This window comes from Apteryx rowi, unplaced genomic scaffold (genome assembly GCF_003343035.1).
Source record: "Apteryx rowi isolate R43461 unplaced genomic scaffold, aptRow1 scaffold_590, whole genome shotgun sequence".
NCBI lineage: Eukaryota > Metazoa > Chordata > Aves > Apterygiformes > Apterygidae > Apteryx > Apteryx rowi.
The window spans coordinates 7397-24690 of NW_020450861.1; positions in this window are offsets into that span (position 1 = coordinate 7397).

Sequence of the window (17294 nt, forward strand, 5' to 3'; positions counted from 1 at the left end):
GGGTGCCGCAACCCCCCCCAGCCCTTCCCAGCCGTGACCTTAGATTTGGGCAGAGGCAACGAGGTGGAGGAAGGGGCAGGGGGTTGTCATAAAGCTTGGATGCTCAGTCGTGTGGACAGGGAGCATGGGGCCACATCCTGACCTCTCCACCACCCTTTTAATTCCCAGTCTCTCTTGCTGCTGCCTTTAGTCAAGACTTTTCTTCCCCTTCCCTGCAAGCCCCAGCATGGGCAAAAGGAGGTGCCTCCTAATATTGCCCAGTGCTATCAAACACAGCCACCCCCAGGCCTTGCAAGCAGTGCAGGAGGGGGTGGTTGGTCCACTCCCTCCTTCCCGGGTGTCTTTTGCTGACAGGCAGGAGAGCTGGGTACACAGCACCCCTGGCCCACAGGACCCTGCTGCTGCCCTGCTGCCAAGCCCTGGGGGTAGCAGAGCAGGGCTATGGCACACTGGGGTGGGGGGTGGCCTGGTGTGCCCCAGCTGCGGCTCTGGGAGGAGCAGCAGTGTGTGGGTGGGTGCAGGGTGGTCTGTAAGAGGGAAGGTGTGGGTATGGGGATTTTCAAGTGCTCACCCACGCTGCCCCAAAGCAGCAGTTTGTGTCTCCTCCGCACCTCCTGGTTCCCCCTCCCCTCCAGCACCGGGTTGTCTCCCCATCCAGGGTGGGGGTCTCAGAGAGTTGGGACAGGATGGAGCAGGTTGGGGGAGGAGCAGGGAAAGAGCCTGCGGGCTGTGAGACCTGCTTCAGCTTCCCCCCGGCTCTGCCTTCAGTAGGCAGAGGTAGATCTCAGCAGGGAAAAGGAAAGAAGCATGGTCAAAGCTGTTACTCCTCTTCCTGGGGACCCTGGGCTCTGGCCTGGTGACATACACCTGCCAGACCAGCTGGCTAAGCCCACTCCGATCCTGGTGCCTCTTGTGATCCCCTCATCAGTGAGACCATTGCCGGGCAAAGGAAAGTGTTGGGAACAGCCCCCGACTGTCCTCGTCTGGACAGGGTTCTCAGGATACCTGCACTGATGGCTGGGTTTTACATTGTACCCCTGCATCCAAGAACATGAAGAGGTCATGGGGAGATGGAAAATACAGAGCAGGGGCTAAAATCCCCACCTTCCATCCCTATTTAATCATTTATGCTTTGATTTTATTCTCATTTTGGAATATCAACTGTCACTGTAAAGAAACCTCCATTAACCTACGAACTGGCATCCCATCCCCAGCTGTCACCTATGGGGGAAAGGTGCTTGCATTCATTTCTGTATTTCATCTGCTGCTGGAGCTCAGCTGGGGCTGTTCCTTGTGCTTGGTTTGGAAGAGGGCAGGTGGACGCCGGCTCCAGTGCTTAAGCCGTTCTGCGCTAGTGCATGGAGATGCGCTTGGATTCCCACACCGGACTCTTGTTGCCTGGGCTGGCACCAGGAATTGGTGCTCTAGCACTCAATGTCTCTGCAGTACCATGTGGGAGGTCTGGATTTGATTCCCAGTGCTATTTTCTCATTCCCCCAAGCTGGCAGAGGATGAGAGTGCTGTACAGACAGCGCTGTTTGTCTCCCTGCAATGGACTTCATTTCCCGCTCCTGTCTTTCACTCCTTAGGATGGGCCAAAGCTGCTTGTGAGATGGCCCAGCCTGAGGGCTGGTCCCTAGAGGTTTAAACTGCTTGGCCTTTAGGGAGACCACAGCTCCACTCTGGCTGTACTCTACTTCTCAGCGTAGCTTGGTGGGTAGCAGGGAAAGAGAGCTGTCCTGTAGCTGGAGAACGTGGGGCATCTTGTTTTTTGTGTAAGCCTCAATTTATCACAAAGAAATGGATTCGTTAATAGGAGAGATGGATTAGATGATCTTTTTGAGAGAGATGGCTTCATGTATTGGGACTGCCTCATCTACAGTGGGATGCTGGTAGTATCTGCTCTGTCTGACATCTGGGCTCTAAGACTGCCTGACTCCTTTGTGATTCTGTGATTAGCCTTCTTTTAGATATGTTTATACTTGATAGAAAAGCAGGGAGTGATTGGGAGAAACGTGACTGATATCTGCTATTACCCTGGTCCACCCTCCAACTACCCGTCTGTAAGAATTGTTTCTACCACAGTGAATCAACTTGTTCAGTCACTTCGCTGCAGTCAAATGTACCAGCTACTGCCCTGGGTGCCTCCCTGCATAAGATGAAATGGCAGTTTGAAGATCACAGTACTGAAATATGTGGAAGGGGAAACAGAGGCGAGTAAGAGAATAAAAACTAAGCATGACCTTCCTGCTACCATTGCCTTGTATTTTCCTCTGAGTCTTGCTTTTTGCTTCAGCTAAGTACATCATAACAGGAACTAAAAAGACTATTTCTCCAGCCATGAAGCGGGCTCCAGTGACCCGCGGACTTACCTGTCTTGCTTCTCTGTCCGAAGGCAGGAGAGGATGTTCCTGGCAGGTTGGGATTGGCACTGCTCTAGCAAAGTTAGTGACATAGTGATAACTGCTTGAGAATCAGGAGACTAACCAAGCCAGGTTAAATGTCAAAGCTTCCCTTTAATTTTGTGGGGGAAAAAAATCCACAGAAATCCACCTTTTATAGTCCAAGAGCTCATGGCTTCCTTAAGCCACAGGTCACTAGCTTCCAGACCAAATCGTGCATCAGTGTGTGAACTGGTGTGTTTAAAAGCTGACCAAGTACACACTGGTGATCTGTGCAAACCAGGCAGCGGACCTCCATGTGCCTGAGCTTACCTGCAGTGAAAAAAACTCTGTGTGCTGTCAGTTGGAGGCAGGGAGAGTGCTCTGAGAAAGCAAGCTTATCTCCTTGCCTGCAGAGAAACAAATTTGTGGCACTGGGCAGTGTGCAAACTGTGCTGTGACCAAGCCAATTCAAACCATGGCTAATTTGGATCTTTTGAGGCATGGCTACTCTTTGTTCAGTATTTTGGTTTTTCAGAAGCAGGAGAGCCTTGAGCACTAGCCTTGGGCAGGAGGAGCGGTTGGCTTCTATTTCTTTAATTTTTACACATCCACTGCATGTTTTTAATGTTAGAGGAATAAAAAATACTGCTTTCTCTGTAGTTAGGCCCACTAAAAATGGGAGAGGAAATTGGGAAGTGAAGCAGTTTGCCCTATGGTACTTATTCTGAAATTTACTGTCAGTTGTTATTTCCTAATTCAGAGGGGATTTGCAGTCTGCAAAGTATGGTGTGCTGGGTGGGTGTCTTCCCTTTCCAACATAAACAATCTAAGGCAACATTTCAGAGCCACAAATATACAAGGATTGATTAAGCTTCTGGGGAAAATGAGGTATGATGAATGGGACTGTGGTTACTGGCTCAAAGTGAAGGGATGCTAAGCTGAGACCTCTGCAGCATTCACTCCCCACCTCCGTCCGTATCAAAGATTCAAGAGTCAGTGGACGTGGCTCAGGTGAAGGTTGTCAGCTTGGAGTATTGAAAATCCTCTCTCTCAATTCCCAGAACACATATAGTGTCATTAATATTGGTGTGGATGTCTGTATGGAAATATTTTTAGGTAAGAAACGTCTATAGAAGAATGGGAATTCAGTCTTCACGGCCTGTTTGGTGGCTTGTCTGTGCTGATTACAGTATGACTGCTTACCCACCAAAACAAGTGTGGGGCCACCGGCTCATCTGATCTGAATAATTCATCGGACAAGGTTTATTGCCCCCACTCACCTCTGGCATGTTAAGCACATAGGAGCTCATGTCCTGTTTACTGTCAGTGTGACAAGCTCATAAGTTACTTCTGAAGGTAGGAGTCAGCCTAAACTACTTTGGCTTTGTGTAGCTATCTAGTTGTGAGATGGGAATAATTCTCATTTACTGCAGTCCTAGATGTGAACCACCAGAAGAATTAAATGACTCTAGCTATCATCATCCTCTACTGGACCTGCTGTCCAACCCATGTGTGAACTTTATATATAATCCTAGCTTATACAGAATGGTGAAATTATGTATCTACTATATATTTACAGATGTGGTTAAGCCTCACTTAGATAACTGCATTGTGTTTGGGGGCTGCACTTCTAAGAAAGGGAAGGTCTGGGGACAGTGTGGAGGAGTGAACAAAGACAATGATCACAGATCATAGAAAACAAGACCTATAAAGAAAGGTTGGGAGAGCGAGGCAAGTTCAGTCTGGAGAAAAGACAACTGTGGGTGGATACCTAACTGTCTGCAAATACATAAAAGACCATTACAGAAAGAGGACAAGGGCAATTATTCTCATCAGTCACCAAGGACAGATCAGGAAATAAATGAGTTTAAGATGAGGCAGAGAGAATACAGATTAAACAATGAATTAAATGTTTGCTGCAAAAATGTTTTAGGTGACAGCAGAAGATGCTGATAAAGGTGGCAGAATGGCTGTGACTGAAGATATTTAAAGCTAGATGTAGATGATCAACTATCAAATTGTATCTAATAAAGGCTGTCTTCAGTGAGCGATGGATCATGATATTTGCATGTCTAGCCAAACAACTTTGGGAGAAAGATAATGAGGTCAATCTGTTCTGTGTGCAGAAGGAAGGGACTGACTGTCCCATTTGTGGAAACCTTTCCTACCTGAGTGGGTCTGACACTAGCCCTGTGCTCTGAATCTTGTATGGTACTTATAGGACTCAACATAATAGTGTTGACTGGCACCACAGCTTGAGCTCCCCTCAGAAAAGCATATCAGGAGCTCCCCAAAGATCTCTCATTTTCAAAACCTCTGGTATGTTATGAAGGCGCTTCCTATATTGGTGGACTGCTAGAACCATCAGCAGTAGAAATCTTTGCAGGAAAGACTTAAAGCCCTGTCCCATGTGAACCATGCTTCAACAGTTGCAGGGGCAATTCTTGAATCCTTGGTTAAGTTGGGTTGTTCTACACTGACACCATGTCCCTTTTCATTAGGAAGCTTCACTTGTCTGTAGCCATTGCTCTTAAAGTTTTACACTATCACAGCATCGAATATCTAGTGTTTCAAAACCTGATACTGCAAGGGGAGGTGAAGTACGTCATTACACGCTGAATGATGTGAAAATGCACAGTTTGCCATTTCATGATGTGGCTCTTTTGTCTTGCAAGATGAACCACAGTTTAAAGCTATCTTATCTTTACTTAACTTTGCTGCTTCCAGTAGTTAAAATGGGATTTGGGGAGCCATGAATGTAGTGTTTTCTGAGAACTGTTGCTCCCATCAGCCAGCCTTCACAGTCATGTCTCTCTGTGCTGGGAATTGGAGAAACTTCCTGAGTACAGTTGGGGTTTGGACAGGAGGCTTCACTAACGAGTTCAGAGCAGGGGTCCCCCCACTTTGGTCAGTAGTGATTCTCCTGCAGGTATCAGAGAGGGCTGAAGGTGCCATTTTGAGACTGCAAGTTTGGCCAGCATTGGGAACGTACTGGGGACCTATGCAGCCTAAAGACTAAGCTAAGCTAGTGAACCAAAGCTGAAGAGATAGATACTATTCCAGTTTATATCCTCTGTGCATCAATATAAAGGGAGACTGTGGTTCACCCTTGCTGGTAGATTTACTTTTAATCAGAGCAACAAGCTTGTAATCCTGACCTCTGGCACTTTTCATAAGTATGAGGAACTTTCTATACAGGTGTCCAGGACAAACTCAAATGGAGCAAATGACATGTTAAGCTCTCTTTGTTGTTTTACTTGGATTTGACATTTTTATTTCATTTCTTCTCCTAACCTCTTAAGGTTGTCATACACTGTTGAGGAGCTAATATGCATGACTCTTTCTGGTGGCTTTATTGTTTCTTGCATGCATAACCTCTGCAGAATTTGGAGATTTTTGCAAAGAAAACAAATGCAAAACTTGCAAATTTACTATTTCAAAACAGACCAGAAAGCAGTGAGATGGTTACTAGGAGCCAGCTGAGATAGATAAGATTTAATGTCATGAACCTGCTGATAATTTGCTCGTGCAAATGCCATGTCCTACATCACAACTAATTGACTAATGAACAGAAAATTGTTTTCAGGTGATTGGCATTATAGCCTAATGGTGTCTGAAGACAGCAGCAGCCACAGATGGGCTCCAGCTGTGGGCCATGAGCAAGATGCAGGAGGATATGGCTAGGTGAGAGGTGAATCTCAAAGACCTACGGTTGCAGTTTGTCACAACAGGGGACCTTGGTTTCCCTGTGCTATATGGGACTTCTGCTACACCAACATTCCCAGTTGGGATTAGGGTCCTATATGTACAGTGGATTGCCATGAAAGGCAAAGGCCCTGCATGAATAGCACCTGGAAACTAATTGCAAAAGATCTTCTAGTCCCCTAAAGCTGGGTCTGATTTCAAGGGCAATCTTAACTCTTCAGAGTATCTGGGGGTAGGTGCTTTTGAAGTCTTTGCTGTGAGAAGAACAGCTCCAGTGATGTGTGGAAAGGTGTAGATATGCTGACAACTGTTCCAGGAGAAGGATGGAGAAAGGGTTCCTGCTGCAGATCTCTTTGTGCTTGGTAATGCAGGAGGTTAATTAATTGCATATGACTGGATTACTGGGGAATTTCTGTCACAGGACTCTGCTGAGAAATGCATTTGAAGTGCATCATGGCAGCGGAAATGCACAAAAATGCATTTGCTCACAGTTCCTTGCACATAGGCATATGCTTGTGGAAAGCATACAGGAGGGATGTGCTCATGCCTGCACCCCTTTTTCTCTTCCTCTGTAAGTCTCCAGTATCACTGGCTGCTGTAGTCAGTGGCCTAAGAATCTCAGGAGAGAATCTCTCATGTCAGATGTGTTTCAGCAGAGCAAAGCTGAAATATTAGAGGATGACAGTCCCCAAGGGAGAGTCTAATGAAAGCGACAGAATGACATAATCTGTTCACTCGGTCTCTCCTCTTCAGTTCTTCACATTTTTGGTACAACTTGAAATTACTCTCTAATTTATTACTGAAAAAATGAATGTATATATAATTAGAATTGCAAAGATAGTGTCCGGAAACCTTGAAAGTCAAAGTATAAAAGCAGCTTGGATGTGCTCTGGGTTACCATGTATTCAAGTGTTCTGAGAGGAAGCTTTTAAGTCTCCATCTGGAAGTAACAAAGTGGTAAATATCACAAAAGCATAAATGGAATCTTAGGAAAGACATCACGATTATTTCATTACATGATTGGGGGCCTGTACCCTATACAGAAGGAGATAACAATTAAGTAGCTTTGAAAAGTAGGGTAACTGTGGGATGGTTGCCTTGAAAGATAATGGTGACTCTTACAGAAAGTACTCTCTGAACCCCTGGTTTGAAAGTTTGCAAAATGTAATGGCTATAAGGATCATGCTGTATCACATTTAATTTGAATCATTTCAGTGGGGAGTAAAAGGGCTAAAAGACTCTCTGAACCTCAGTGTTCAGAGACCCTTGCAGAAGCTGAACACCTGTGCCCTGGGGCTCTCTGAAGCAGAAGTTGGAAGAGCCACAGTGGGTCTCTTCTGCGAGCAACCCTTTCTGTGCAATGGTTCTTTACTGCAGAGAGGAATAACTTTGGGAAACCAGGTGATGCACAATAGCAGCTGATCATTGGTTAATGGCAGACCTTGCCTAATTCCTCATGCTTTTTTTGTTAGGACATGAAGGTGAAATCATGAGGTTTGTCTCTTCCCCCTTGTTCACTGCTTGTCATAGAGATCCCTGACCTCAGTTTGTGACATTAGAGACGGTGATTAAAGTTTCTGATTGGAGAGATTTGTAATGGAGCCAATGTGTCAGGAAATGGTTTTACTACCCTACAAAAAATAGCAATTTCATAGATTTTGCTGATTCTGCACTGAAATTAATTAGGATATTTGATGTGTTTTCATGAAAAAAACAGAGAACAAGCCCAGAATAGCTAGCAGACTGGTAAGTAGAAAAGTAATGGGGTTTTGGGTGACGCATTCTGTTCCGCATACTTTGGAGCGAAGACTTGTCCCTGAGGCTCTCCTAGCCAATGTGAGGACCCAGACCACTGGATCTTCTGCAGTAATGCTTTCTCAGTTGGAGCTTTTCCAGTTGGATCTGTTCTACTTTATATAAATGCCTATTCATTGTGCTGGAGAGGGAGTGCTCTAACGACTGGGCTGTGGAGTCAGTTTCTTTCTCTGGCCCAGTATAAAGTAATTACTTACATAAAGGGAAATTACTTCTGCAGGAAAGAAACAGAAAAGCAGGCTCTATAGCCCAGAGGCTGTGGAGTCCTCTGAGGTATGGGAGGCACAGGAGCTAATTTTTCCTCCAAATTAGCCCGTGCAGGTTTGACAGACTGGGTGTTTTCTTGTCATATTTTGGATGCATTAATATTTCCCAATGACAACAAAATGTTTCATTGAAAATTTTGCATCCAGTTCCAGTGCTGGCTCCAAGTGGGAGAAAAAATGACAGGAGGTGGTGAATGCCCAGAGAACAAAGACCTGATCCTCAAGAATATGCTCTTAAACAAAGGATGAGGCATGAGAACTACAGAGACTCTGTGACAGGAAACTAGAGTTATTGCTTCATTGAAATTTTTTTATCATTTTCTATAATACACAGGTAGCTCTTTAAAGTTGTCCCTAGATTTTTAAAATCACTTGGGATTTTCATTCCTGCAGTTTGTATCCCTTGGTGTATCCCTCTCATTGTTGATTATGCATTTGCTCTTATAAGCTTGGTGAGATGTTTCAGTCTTTTATGGAAAGGGGAGTGTTTGCAGAAGCTAACATTAGCTGTGGGAGACTTGTCTGCAGAAGATTCCCAGGGAGTCAGTGGAGAAATGGGGGCTCTTCATGGGCAGTGTAGAGCAGGAGCCCAATGAATGTACTCCAGCTTCCTCTCCAGAGACACTAATCTCTCTCTATTGACTACAAAGGGAACCTAAGCAGATGAGCTTCCTAAAGGACTTTAAGTCTGTCTTTTATCCTGTGTGTATGCATGTTAAGGATGTATTGTGTTGGGGGCTGGAAGAGGCAGGAAATGCGTTAAATTATCCTTGTCACAACACTTAGTTTGGAACAAAGGAACAAAGTTATGAGCTAGGAGGAACCCACAAGTCTCCTAATCCTTGGTCCTCTGTCTTGTACTCTTCTACTGTAAGAAAACAGACTACTTGATAGTCCATCTCTTTTGAACATGTGGGCCTGGAAATCCCTCAGTCTGGTTCTGATGTAAATGGTTCTTGAACATGATTTGACTTTGCAAGAAACAGCATTGTCCATATAGCTGGTTCAGTCCACACAGCCCAGCCATGATCTCTGGTCTCTTCAGACCTTAATTTCTAGCCAGCAAGTGGCATGTTGGTGCATGAACTCCATTGACATGACCAGGTATCATAGGGTTGGTTATAATGCTGCAGGAAGGTTAAGGAGAAACAGCCAGGGTTCGCTTCTTCTATAGAAAATGTGTTCCAAAAGAGCTGGTGTAAGAATAACATTTAACTATGTGTTTCCATATCTCCATGCCTGCATGCATTTAGAAGCATTGCCCACTTCCACCGAAACAGACGTTTCATAAGAAAATATTGCTTGCATGATGAAGCAGAAAAATGGAACAAAACAAAAAATTAGAATTACAGTTTGCCCAGGCAGTCTAACTGTGTCCTTTTAAGTGCACAGGGTAATACAGAGATCCTTGTCCCTAATGTTATAGTTCGGCAACTATGGCAGAACAAATTGTGATGTGTACCTAGGAAGAGGGTCAGCTGCAGACCAGGGGTCTTATCCAATGTCTCTTTGAAGTCAGGTATTGGACTAGCTCAGGATTAGACCAACTTTGAATGTCTGTTCCGTGGTGCTAGCTGCCAGTGCTGCAATATTCCTTTGAATCAGCTGCATTTGGAAGTACTGTTTTTTACGAACTTGTTAGGTTTTGCCATCTGAGGATCATCTTAAAGAGCTACTGAAGTAGTGGTTAGGTTGCTGTTTTGATGCCTGCAATGAGTGCTGCATAAATCCTTGATGTTAGTTGCACACACTTGTTACTTTTTGTTTTCATATTTGCAAATTTCCTTATTTTTAAAGCATGCAATATTATGATATAAGTGACACCAAAAGATTCTTCAGCACTTCTTTTGCTATATAAAACTCCAGGTATTTGCAGGATAGCCTAATGTATTGCTTTTTCTGCAGTATAAAACAGGAACGAGTGTAGAATGTGGTTGAGATTTAGTTCTGGAATCAGATTAAGCTGTGTTGTGTTTCCTCCCCCCAAATCCTCATGGACTGTGTCTAGAGGAGAAAAATCAATGACTCTCTGGTAAGAACTGCTTAAAATGGCTGTATTTGGCATAGCTGGGATTTCCATTTGAACAGAAATTGAGTCTTTTATAGCAACTTAATGGCATTTCCTCATAAACTGAATAACTTTGAAAGAGAAATATAAAATAAAAGTTTAAAAGTTACAGGAGAAAGCCTAATGGAAAATTGAAGAACTTGATTTTACCTTCAGAGATCCAGTGGGAGAGAAAAAAGAAAGAGTTAAAGACCTAACTTTTCTTTAAAACTCCTCATTTCCCAATGGTGTTGCTAGGATCCCTTTATTATAGGATGTCTAAATATTTAGTGAACTTAAAGAAAATGGCAGAAATACAGTGTTTTGTCATATCTAGGAGGAGTGTTGGACAAATTTACACATTCTGTAGGTGAAGCCTGGAGTTTAGAGAACTTCATATGCAAAAGACTTAACTTGAGCTGTGGCTGTACTGAAATGCCACATTTATTGCAACAGTTAAAGGAATATACAACTTGGGTAGAAGCATCTAGATACAGTCCTTTCAATGAAAGAGCAGCAAAGCAATGTGGAGAGAAGGCAAATTTCACTTCTAAGCAGCTGGTTAAGCTGTGCCTCTTAATATAACTGGATATGGAACATGATTGATTCATACCAGTAAAAAGAAGAATATATGGAGGAATAGGCATACAACCTTGAGCACCACTTCCAGTGCGCTGACTGGGTGGAGTCTCTTGGTGCAAAACCAGAGGGCTTAGAGAAGATGTAGTAATTGAGAATTGCCTCATTGCTTTCTAGAGCAAGCTAGTAAGAGCTGTGCTAAGATTTTTCTTGGTCATAGTCAGCTCCTGGTTGGCTGAGCCACAGATGCCAAACTGACCTTCTCCATCCTGCTGAGCTGATCTGGTTTATGCTGATCAGCATTTGGCAGAAAGTACCCATCCTTGGTCTGTACCAGTAGATATGGTCAGGTGGTTTGGCTGGAATTCCTCTCCTCTAGCAAAGTGCAGGGGTCTGGTCTTTCTTTTCATACTAGAAGCATCCCTAGATCTACTGGTCTAGCGTTCTGCAGGGAGGACCCATTGGTTTCAAGTAAGTGCAATGTGTAGAGGTGGGAAAGGTGTACGTGTTCGTCTGCTTCCTCTTGCATTTCTGAACATTCAAAGAATGGGTGTTCTTTGCAGTGTATCTTCTGTTCAGTCCACTTTATGTTTTCATTCTGCTCAAATTGATTCTGTTACTTGTAGCTAAGGTCTTTGTGGTGGCACTAAACACTGTCATAAATCCAGCCAATACACACACTCTGTGGCTTTTCAAGTGATTTGAGTCGTGCTGCATCTCTTCCCCCACTCCTTTCTTTTGGCAGATAAGGCTAGAAAGTTAAGCAAAAGACCTTCTCTTGCTGCTGGTGAGGAGGAAGTGAGATGACATGGGTCATGAGAATAGGTAGTGGCAGGAGGGCAGATTTATACACCTTGTTGGACTATCACTGGCAATAAATTGCACTCTGATCCTGGGAAAGCCTCGACCATGAGGGACTGAGAGAGCTGGCTCATAAATTTCCTTGCACTAGCAGTACATATGCATGGGAGAGGGTATGAGGGAATAGCCAGCGCTTTGTTTTTGCTTGTTTTGTGGGGAGAGGGGGACTGGGGCAACAGCCTGCTCAGTGTGGACAGATGTGCCCCCTGCACCCAGGGCCCAGAGCAGAGGGGAAGCAGGTACAGCCAGGAGGAGGGCAGTGAGGATCCCCATCCCATTTGATTTAGAAACTGCTGGGCTGCAGCTGCCTTGCAGTCAGATGAAGCAGCACTGGGCCATTCAACAGCTGCACACAAGAGTCTCTCACCCACTGAGCTGAACACCAACAGAGGCAATGTATCAGTGCTGCCCGGGGCCAGCTGTCAACCCACTCCCAGGCCCTGCAGTGACACAGCTTCCCCTTACTGTTCCATCCTCCTTCCCCCTCCTCCAGGCCAGACAAGCCTGACTGGGCTTGGTAAAATTTCCTCTCCCTCTGCCAGGTGGATTTGGGAACTGCCGGGGGCTCCAGTGTCAATGGAGGACAAAGTAGGGGGGAACTGTTTTGGATGAGATTTCAGAGGGACAAATCTTGGAGGAGGAGAGGGGTTTTCTTTTCCATGCCCTAAAAAGCCTCCTTTGCACCCAGGTCCTGTTTCTGTGACTGCCTGGTGCTCAAGCAGTGCCTGGGTGTGATTTGCACTTATGGGACATCTCAAGGAAAGGCTTTGGAGAAGGACTCCCGCCCCCCAGCCTTTGGGATGAAGGACAGGAAGGCCTTTGACTCCACTATTTGGAGGAAGTTAATGTACAGGTTATTAGAAATGTCGTGTCTGTTTTGAGGGTCTGTACTCAGAAAGGCAGTTTTTCTCCTCAGCAGTGGTACATTTGTGTGATGCTTAATCTGCACCTGCTCAATACTCACAGCTGTTCTTGCAGGGCCTTGCAAGAGTATCCAGGTGCCACTGCTTCCTCTGAGAGCCTCTTCATGTACTGATGCAAAGCTGTAACACAGAGGCACAATGTTGGTACGCTACTAAAGCCAAACTGCAGCATTTGAAAAACTCCTTGGCAGTTTTCAGTGAGGGCCTGATGCTGGGCACAGGCATGTTAAAAATCCATATTGTCTTGTAAATTTGACTTGACTTTACTCCGATGACAAACCCTGTGCCTTTGCTTTGTGAGAGTATTTCCATTGGAAATCAAAGAGATTTGAGATATATAGCTGGCTAAGCAGTCATACCTCAGAATAGGATTTGGGGATTAGTGGAGTGGATAATAAATTGAATAGTAGGAGTTAAAATCAGGCTGCACTCGTAAAGAAAGCAAAGATGAGAGGTACACCCCTGGAAAGCAGTAATGCCAGAAATGACACTAGGGTTATGCTGGTTAGCAAATGAGATATGGGCTTGCAATACAATGCGGCAGCAAAGAGGCTGATGTGATTTCTGGATTGCATAAACAGAACTATTGCATCTCAGAGCAAGGAGGTGTTTTCTATATGCTTTAGTCATATTTTCTTGATGTACCTGATCTGAGCGTACCTAGACTATTGAGTTCATTTTTGGAGAACTCTGTGCCCCAAAGAGGGCAGAAAATTAGAACAAATTCAGTGGAGCAACAAAAATGATTAAGGCACTGGAAGGATTGATCTAAGAGGAAAGATTAAAGTAACTAATTACATTTAGCTTGGCCAAATGACAATTAAAAGGGAGATGTGATGACTGCCTTAAAGTGTGTGTTTAAGAATGTAAACACCAAAGAGAGAGAAAGAGAGAGAATTGTTTAATGCTTTTGGAGTGGTTGTTGATTAGATGCCCAGGCGGCACTGCTAGGGGAGTTATGTAGGAGCCTGAAAAAAAGTGAAGGAGAAGTAAATGTACCCAAACAATAGCAGCAAACTGAACAAAAGGAAGTGCTGAATAGACAACACCATTTCCGCTGTGAAGTGCGGCAAAGGATAAAGTACTGTCCCAGGCAAGCAATGGCAGCATCTGAGCAAAAGTAGCTCTGGGAGTTTTGCTGAGAGGAATGTCTAAAAGTGGCCAGGAGATGGAGGGGAAGTCCTCCCCCTCAGATTTGCAGGACCTGTAGACCATATTTCCCCCTTTCCTTTTGGCTATGATTATGTAGTGTTGCACCTATGTCAGGGTGTAGCATTTTTGAAAAGATCGTTTGCAGACTGGAGGGAGAACGGGCAAAGGGATAGTGGCAGATGGTGTTAGACACTAAGTCCTGTGCAGAGAGGCTGAGAGAGTCAGGCATATTCCGTCTAGGGAAAAGACAACTGTGGGTGGAAACACAACTGTCTGCAAATGCATAAAGGACTGTTATAAAAAGAGGACAGGGGCTAATTATTCTCTTTAGTCACTGAGGACAGATCAGGAAGTAAGTGGGCCCTTAGCTGAAGCTGAGAAAATCAGGATCTGTATCAGGGAGAAGCCTAAGTGCTGGGTGACAAGAAGCGGTTAGGAGGGGGTGGGGGAATTGCCATGAGTATAGATACTAAAGGAAGACATTAGACACCCACTTATCAAAGGACAACGCAGGCATCAGGAAATCAATCATGTTTCAGCAAGGGGGGGCCTAAACCAGCTGTTCTGCCACTGAGGGCTCATCTAATTTCTATGATTTCATAGTCTTTAAAAGGCTCTTGAGCTTGTAAATGAGTCAGTGCTTTGGTGCTTTTTTCTTGCAGGTTATTTGTTTAGGACATGTTTAATTATGTTTTCTCCTTTGATTATGTATCTGTTTAAATGCTTCCTTTTGCAATGGAGAGACTATGGATGAAATGCACACTTGTTATAAAAAATGCAATGAGAAGCTAGTGCCAGCAGAGTGTGGCTTAGCTGATTTTTTGCCCCTTTGGTGTGAACCTTTTCTGAGGTATGAACTAGCTTAATTAGCTTTTAAAAAAGTCCCTGTGCAGTACTATATCTCCTCATTTTGACAGGCACAGGAAAATATCATGAAGCAAAAGCTGTTCTCACAGTATTTCTCATCTAGTTGTACTTAAGAAATCATGGGCATTTTTCATAGAAGGTCCATTTTTGGATGCTAGGAGAATATTCCGTACCTGGGAATGTTAATTTCCTAAACTGCTTTTAAGACTGAACAATGGGGACTAAGTGAAATGAGGAGGTGAGGATAAAGCCATGTGTCCTTACTGTATCTCAGCTGGTGGTTCCAGGCTCTCTGGGTAAATGGGTCTGTCCAGCCAGATGTGAAGAGCATCCCAAATTTATTTCTCTGCGATACCTGTTTGGAGGTCTGCTATAAAATAAATGCTCCAGCTTAGTTCCCTGTATGATAGTGACTGTGTCCCAGTGACACAACTAGTTTCTTAGCAATTTTAAGAGGGAGTTCAAAGAGTGACAGAAGTCCAAGATCAGGGAAGCAGATTCTTGCTGTAAACTTGGAAGAACACCTTTTAAGGCAGAGGCTGAAGCACTGTAGGCAAGTGGGGTAATGCTGTCCTGGGCTATAGAGAAGACTAGTCTTGTAGTAAAGATAGGAGGTAGGTCAGCTGAGTCCCACACCTGACTTTTCCATGAACTGACTTTTATTTAGTTAACAAACAGCTGTAGTCATTAAAATTGTTTCCCTACCCTGCCCCAGATTGTTCAGCAATCTGGCAATTTAATGCAAACCCACCTTCACTACTGGTTGAAGCTAGCATGTTGGGTGGTCAACTGGAGTGACTGAAATTTAGGCACTTGTCTCTTTCTACTCCTGCTATGGGACAGTAGTCTCTAGTGAGCATGGTTAGCTGGGGGTGGTCACACCTTAAACCACAGTAGCAAGATTTGCCAAAGCTCATGGGCAAGTCACCCATATCTGCTCATAGGTGAGCTGGGGGATGATGGACACACCACCACCCAGCTGCATTCCAAAGTCACACTTCCTTTTGTGTTTGTGAAGTGCCCTGAGATTTTTGGGCTGATGATGCCATAGAAAAACACTTTCTTTTTGCTTGGTCTTCAGAGCTCTACCCTTGGCATTCTTCAGTGATTTGGCACTACTAAAAGAAATAAAATAAAAGCATCATACAGAGCAGAAAGAACTTCACAAAGCATATTCTGATGAAATCAACTCCTTGAACAGCTGTGACAGGGGCAGGAAAGCAGCCAGAAATAGAGAAGGGGGAATATGATGGATGGTTTATGCTGGCAAATACCAGTCTGTGATGGGGCACCAATCCTGCAAGATTTCTGCCTAGAGAAGATCTCAGGGCTTAGTGCTGTGTTAAAGTACATACCTGTGAGGCTCTCATCCCAGACTCCCAAGGACCTACAGCCAGTGCTAGATTTGCCAGATGTCCTGGGTAATATGGGATTTCTGTTCTTGTACCATCGAAGCCATGTCCTCTGTGAAACAAGTATGGGACATGTTGTTTTCCCCTATATTTCTGTCTGCTGACTGTCTGCTTCTTTTTTTATTTATCTTTTTATTTATTTATTTATTTATGGAAGGTAGCTTTGGGCTTGTGCAGATCATGACTTGTCCATCCCCATGCAGTGACCAGCCCCATGCCCAGGATCTGCAGAGCCCTTGCAGAGAACTACACTCCTGTCTCTGGTGCAGTGGATGATTGTGGGGAATTATGTTTCTATCTCTCCACAGCAGAACAGAGTATCTCCATCTTTAAATTACCTTTGTAGAATTAAAATGTTACATTATATGTTAAAAATAATAAAAACTTTATTCTAGAAATTAATCAGTTTTGAGCAACAATGAATGACTAAGAAGAAAGTCCGTTCTTTTCCCAGAATATTTCAGAGTGGCCAAGTATTAACACTGCTTGAACAGAATCCTCCTCCTCTGCAAAGCTCCTAAAAGTGGTTGTTCAGGAGCACAGATGAATCTTAGACACCAGCTTCGGGACAACGGAGCTAACATAACAGCAGCCGTTGTAGAGGTTGTGTGGGGAGAATCAGCCAAGTGGGAGCCACAGCTGATGTGCAAACTTACTCTTGTAGATGCCCCCACTAGCAGTTGGCTGTCCTGTCTTCCCTTCACTATGCTGCGGTGCTGGTTAATGGGGTCTCCTACCCCTGAGGGCTGCATACCTGCACGGACCCAACCAGTCCTGCTGTGCTCTCGTGCACTGGTATCAAGATGCAATGTGTATAGGACATTCTGACCTGCTTCATGCTCGACCGGCGGTAGAAGCTGATTGCTGGAGGCAGCCTTTGGTCTACTCACAGATTGGCTTCAGGAATTTCGTGCAGGGAAGTGTGGGCCATTTAGAGCTGCAGTTTCAATGTACCCACTCTGTGACTTTATAGCACTTGAGAAGCATGAACTGCACTATATGAGACCTTATCTTTGCAGCAGCATGTTGTCTTTTCTGAAGAAGACATTCAACATATCTACCTTCTGCTTGCTTTCAGCTTGCAGTTGGAGCCAAGGTGCATACACTGTGTCTTTCCTGTAGCCCCTGCCTCTGCTTTTGTTGGTATCCTTTATCCTAGTATCCTGTTAGTATCCTGCTAGTATCCTGTTAGGCAACCTTTTTCCTGTGCAATGCTGCAGGTTGGAAAGGCTGATGGCACCCAAGGTGAATCACTACATGCTGATGTATTAACTTTATCTGTT